The sequence below is a fragment of the Athene cunicularia genome (genome assembly GCF_003259725.1).
Source record: "Athene cunicularia isolate RWA chromosome 2 unlocalized genomic scaffold, athCun1 chr2_part1, whole genome shotgun sequence".
NCBI classification, from domain to species: Eukaryota; Metazoa; Chordata; class Aves; order Strigiformes; family Strigidae; genus Athene; species Athene cunicularia.
In genome coordinates, this window is record NW_020799095.1 from 50,877,999 (window position 1) to 50,884,679 (window position 6,681).

The 6,681-nt window shown below is 37.7% G+C and overlaps 1 long non-coding RNA gene across 1 annotated transcript in view; it reads left to right on the top strand.

The window, feature by feature from the left end:
- The window catches only part of LOC113477225, a 3,007-nt gene extending 1,634 nt beyond the window's left edge, over positions 1-1,373 (top strand). Inside the window, exon 2 of the long non-coding RNA XR_003397859.1 lies at positions 210-1,373. This is a non-coding gene — a long non-coding RNA (uncharacterized LOC113477225). The remainder of the gene's footprint in view (positions 1-209) is intronic.
- The last annotated feature ends 5,308 nt before the right edge of the window (positions 1,374-6,681 follow it).

Consider the following 6,681-nt stretch of genomic DNA (forward strand, 5'->3'; position numbering starts at 1 on the left):
CAGCCCGGTGTTGCCCGCCTGCCTTTGTTTTTATTTAAAGACACATAAATATACAAAACCTATAAGGTCATAGAAATACCTGTGAGTATAGATACATATGTAAATAGATACACTTAAATTCATAAACATAGGTTAATCCTGCTTCCTTTGAGAAATAAAGCCCTATCTGCCTGAATAAACATGCTGATTTTACTCGTTTCGCCTCCTAGATTCTGAAGCAGTTGGAAAAAGTGCAGTGAATGAGAAAATTTTCAAGAAAACACATTTCTGTGCATGCTTCTACCTGGCTGGGAGTACAAAGCAGTCAGTGGCCTTGGAGGGCGACTCTCGTGACAGGAGTTAATTTTATCATCCCCCACAAAATTGCATGTGATGCCTCATCAAAAAAAACCTTAAGTTGGGAGTCTGTTTTATTCTTGAAAGAAACCTTCCAGTTCTGTCTATAATGCTGCTACCACATACCACTGTTACAAAGTTGCCACCAAAGAATACAATACAATATTCTTTTCTGTAACCACTGCATCTAATTTTGGGATTATGAGACTGATTCCAGACTCACTAAGAGTAGAGAAAGGACGCCAGTGTTTCTTTTGGCTTTGGATCAAGCATTTGTAAGAATCAGGGCTAGGAAAAATGTCAAACTAGAAGACTTTAATAGATTACAAACATTGGCTTTTCAAAGATAGTAGAGGAATACTTTCCAGAATCAAAGCAGAATCCTACTATCACGGGTATGTTGAAGATCTAATTGCTGGTATTTTGTGTCAGTGATGTCAAGTTCTGGTTCTGGATTTGGGCTGAAGAGCCTTAAGATCAACAGCAGACAGGAATTCTTTATGATTTGTTACAGCAGTGAATGATGTTGGTACTTCATTTCTGTATAGGAAAGTAGCTTAAAAAAAAAAATCTCTGATAGATGATCTAAAGCAACATAGTTTTTTATATTAATATTTTAGTATTTTATGTTAGTCTTAGCCCTCCAGACTCAGTATGCAGTCATTCTTTTGAACCTGTACAGACCTCATTAGGAAAAGGGAATGAATCAACGTTGCTGGAGTTTGTGTGTTACGGATTCAAAATATTTCACACTTGAGACAATGACTGTTACTTTATGTTCATGTGACACCACTCATGGTTGTTTCCTAGACTGTGACTTAGGCTGTCAAACACTGCAGAACTGTAAAAATAGCTGGTATTTAGATTTCTGTAACTTCCTTCAGGAAGAAAGTAAAAGGGATTGGATTTGCTGACCCAAGTGCTGGAAACAGGAAGAGATGTTTAGCTGAAATGAAATTAAATCTAACAAAAAAGGTTTCCTTTGTTTTGCAGTATCTCCAGTGTGTTTGGAAAGCTAATAAAATTCATCTCCTTGACCACTTTTGTGCATAAATACACTTAAGTCACACATGTATTAGACAAATACACATTGTTACATTTTCACCTGCCCTCAGCTTTCTTCTGAGCTCATACATCCTGAGGGATGAATTAATATTTCACATCTCATACTGCATAAGAGGTGGCACCTAGCTGCCCAGCCTTAGGAACAAGCCACTGAAAGAGCTGTCATGCTAGCAGTTATCATTTCGTTTTTCTAGCTCTCAGCTTGCTGTTTGGAAAATGGAAGGTAATTCCCTACAAGGCACCCTGTGGTTTAGATTATTTTCATGCTTCTTAAAACCTCCGGTTGGGTTAGTTAGTATGTACATACAGCAGAGAAGGCCCATATGTACAAGACATACACATCTCCATTCTTACTAGGTTAAGGGGAAGCAGTGAACTGTTGAAGCTTCATCTTCCTTAGACACTGTAGGAATATGGAAATGCCACACTGATTAATGAAACTCTTCCATCCTTTATGCACTGTTTCACATCACAAGCCAAATACCTTAGCCTGCATAGTGAAGAATTTTTAGCACCTGATACCACAAATATAAAGAAGAAATCTCAGAACCTTTGTCTGAAAGCAAATATCTAGCTGTAAAACTTTTGGAATGCAATTGACACAGTGCTGTATTTTCTGACCAGACTTATCTACTGCGTATGACAGCAGCCTGGTTGGGAGTTTGTGAACGGTGAACACCACTTTGTGGTCTGTACTGCACTTCTGGCTCATTTCTAAGGAAGATACCTGGTTGGTTTTGATGCCCTCAGAGTTCTGGATGTTGTCCAGGTCCAAGCCAGATCTTCCCATTGAATGTCCTTGCATTCGTAACCAGAGACTTCTCAGGGAGTAAATGTAGTATTGACAGGAAAGGGCGATTAGAGCCCAGCTTTATCACCCTCGGCATCTGTTTTTTCAGCCTTTTCCTAAGAGGCAAGCTGGTTGTTTGAGTCACTGGAAGTGGAAAACATTTCTTCATAGAGAGTTGGGCGGTATATGGATCTAGGTTACACTAAGAAATCTCTCTACTTGGACCTTAGGAGTAGTCTTAAATTAAAGGTCTGCTCAGAGTTTTAGAACATCTATTTTTATTTACTTTGTGATATAGATTATGCATTTAATAATTATTTATTTTTCACTGTCTATTTTGTTTTACTTTACTGAACTCGATACTTGCTTTTTGTAACTCCTCACCTCCAACAGTTTCAAGCATTCATTGCCTGATGCATTAGCTGGAGATCATCTTTGGAAGCAATTCTTTTCATAGAACTAGAGCGTTTCAGGTTCATGACAATTTTAGAATTAGGCATGATCAAAGTTTGGCATCAAACTTTGAATTTTTGTCTTGGGTTAATTTTTATCTGAGTAAGGATTGCAAAGATCTTCATCTTTTATCCATATTTAGTATTGCCTACTTATAACAGAATGCCATGCTCTATCATCTGAGACAGGGATAGGAATCTTTTTTCTTCTCATCCCCTCTGACAGTAAGAGTAAGGACTCTGCATAAAGCTATTGAGAAATTTCTGCAGACTCATTCTAGCAGGCACAGCTTGTTAATGCTACCACAGAAATGTGTCTAGCGAGATAAAAGCAGTGATATGGGCAGGACAGAGGAGGTCCTGTAGAAAGTGGTAGGAATGGCCAGACTTTAAAAAAAAATAAATTCAAGAGACCTCCATCGTCTCATGTATCTCTGAAATACAGTCACTGTTTTTTCTAGATTTTGGGGAAATTGAAGGTTTGAAAAAAGTGAAAGCATGTTTTTTTCAAATCATGCACAGATTCCATCTGGAATCAGTATGGGGACTACATTCACATTGTTATTTCAAGAAATACAGACTTGACTTCTGTCAGGCTACTGAAATACTGTTTGAATGGATGTTACGAGCATCATAAAAGCCGTTCCTTAAAATTAACTCAGATTTTAAAGTTTCGTTTATGTTGCATGCACTCTTATGGAGAATAAATGAAAAAATTAGTTCTGATATATACCGCTTCCACAGTTAAACAAGTTTAGAGCAAGTTTGAATTCACCTAACTAGAGAGTTTCTACTACTGAGCTGAAATAAACTTTGCCCAGCGACAGTAAGTGAAAGCCTTACAACACCTACAACTTCAGTTGTTAGGACACATTAGTGTTTAACTTGAGCACTGTTCTACAAAACAGCTTCTTGGTTTAAACTTCCCTTTGTTCTTCTTTATACAAGAACCAGTTTTAAGAGATGAACAATTACCTAAGGTACCCAGAACAAATTTGAGTCCTTCAAGGGTAAATTTAGGTTGTAACACTAACCACTCAGTGACAAACCTGTGCCTTAGCTTCTGCTCAGGTCTAACAGCAGCACTTTTGCTCATTCGGTTTCCTTTGGACTACAGAGTATTTTTGCACTCAGACTACTTTAATCACAATTCTATCTGTATAGAAGTCTATTTAATTGTGTAATCTATTGGAGAAAAAAAATCAAATGAGAAGAAAATTACATTAAGGCCTTGACCTCAAGTCACTTGTCAGACAAGACTGCTGCTGAAGCACTTAGGAGATTTGACCAAAACATTATATGGTTAAAGTGGCTAATTTTCCAGCAGAGAATGGGACTGGGTTTTCTCCAGTCCTCTGCTGAGCAGAGAGTACAGACATTAAGAGCATTTGAATCCTCTACCTCTGTCTTCTATTCTAAGCCTTCCAGGAGAGCATGAGACTTGTGTGACCTACTGACCTTATATATTAATACTAATGAATCTCTCCAGTGAGCAAGCAACGTGCTTTTCAGCCAACATGGATTTATAGCAGGTCAGCTGGATCCTTCCAGCTTTTGACAAGTCATTCATTTCCTCTATCAGTACTGCATCAACACTGATTTATCTATTCTTCATCTAAAATTAGAGCCATCTGAAGACTATTATATAGGCAAAATTTCAGGAAAGGGTGTTGGTGCATTTTTAGGAGGAATTCATTGACTGTTCTTCTATGATCTCTAGTAAGCCACAGTTTTCAGGGGCTTCCCAAATACCACATCCCATCTGGCCATGATTCTGACTCATCACTCCCTACTGCATCCTCCCCGTTACCTCAACAAAATGCCAGGATTTTTCCTTCATGACTCTGTGGACAGTAACAACATGGAAATGACACATGAAAGGTTTCAAAGCTTCTTCAAAACAGTTGCAGCATACTTTGTCAAGGGATACACAACAGTGATAATACATATTGTTTAAAAAACTCAACAGCAAAACAAGAAATCACAAACTATGTGCAAAACCTACACAGCGCTCACACCATCTACTTTTGTGATTTTGTTTTGGATGTGTGAGTTAGAGCCTACTCCTTTTTCAGTGGAAAATAGCGCACAAGAGGGTATGATGCAGCCACTCTCAGCTGGCTATGAATGTTCTGGTACACTCTCATGGTGCAATGCAGCTCCATGCAGAGGTACCAAAACCCATGTACCTGCACATTACATGGCCTTGCAGTTGTGTCAGTTTGCCAGCTCAGGCTTCTTACTATGTTTACATCGTTGTGCAGAAACCAGGTCTGGAGACAGCTTGTTCAGGGCTGCCTTGGGATCTTTGCACTGCAGTCTGGAACCTAGAAATATCACATGTCAGCCTGAAGCAGCTGACAACTTTTTCCCTTCTTTCCTTTTAGTAAGGCAGATCTTTCTGCCTTACTATTGGTATCTTCAGAATCACATTCCATTCCAAGGGCAGTTGTGTTTGTTTCCTTCAATAAAGCTATTATTTTATCTTTCGTGGTCAGCTTGGTTAACAGACTTTTTCTGAGCCAACTCTACAGTCGATATCTCACAAAAAACACCATTATATGAAGCTGCATCAGATATCAGGCAACATACAAAATATTTTTGAGTTACCAAAAGTTTCCATTTGCGAATCCTTTCAGAAAAACAAAGAAAACAAACCCAACCCTTTTCCCTCAACATTTCAGTACTTGTTCATGCAACAGAACTATGAATATTTCCCAAATCAGTTAGCAGATTTGGTAACAGTTTCTGTTTCGCAGGTGATCTGATTGACTAAGGCATTCTCAAAAATCCCTTGGTTGTAAAAACATACTCGGTAAAATTGAGACCAGTTGGAATTTTTAATTCTTCTTGCTTCCATGTCAAGTGTTCAGTTCTCATTCTAGGAGTTCTGCAAATGCCTAGAACGAGGGCCCTGATGGTGTTTGTCAACATTACACATCTCTGACCGTGTTCCATGAAATCAAGGGAAGTTTTCGTATTCACTGCAGCTATATTAGCCCTAATACGATAACTGTGCTTATTTCCTAAGGAAGGTTTCTGTTCCTCTTTATATTCATATTGCCATTTTCTAAGGTAAGACCATGGCTCTGTTCAAAGCCTACAGCATTCTTGTTTGCCTAGTGAAAAGTAGTTTAGGTGTATTTCAGAGTGCATTTTGCTTAGTGTAACCTCTTGAATCCCTTGAAAAGGAAAATCCAAGATGTGAACAAAAATAAAGAGAAAAATTTCATGGTTCAGTCCTAGACATTTTTTCTGATAAATTAATTTAAAAATAGATACATATTAAATAGTAATTAATATTCACCATATCTGGTCTCCTCATATTTTGCTCATCTCTAAGTTATACTGCACACATATTCTTGAATCATTTATTCTACAGCACGGTATTATTATTTATTAAATGAAAGTTTAGTATACAGCTTTTTTTGTTGTTTTTTTTAAATGAAGGCTATCAGTTTCTCAAGAATTTTTTTCCCCGTATATATTTTCATTATGTCTAGTTTTCACTCTTGGTTATATTCCGGATGTGTTCTGCTATGACTTTCCATCACAGTGCACTCATTAGCAGTTCTGTAAATAGCTTCTTCAAGTGCCAGACCTGAGGCTCCCTTCTGGACTTCTGATTTGGGCAGCACTCCACACTGATTTCACTTGGGAGTTTTTCCTCAGTAAGTGTTTTAAAGCCTGCATCTTTTCATTTGCAGAGCCTCCTGTCAAAAAGTCAGAAGTACACTGACAATATGAATTTAACAACAACTACAACAACAAGTAATACATTTGTAGTCAATTCTCACTGGAGGAAAAAAACTGCTCTTTTATACTAATTTTAGTGTTTTCTGATGATAACTATGAGGCTAACAATAGATTCAAGACATAGCATACTGCAGACAACCAGTGTATTCCCTGCCAATTAGTACTTGCACTTAGTCACTGGAAGGAATACAGATATATTCCTTTGTTTTTTTGTAAACCCAAGGAAACAATCCCCCAGAATTTAAAAAAATCATAATGATGCTTTTCAAATAGAAGGATAAG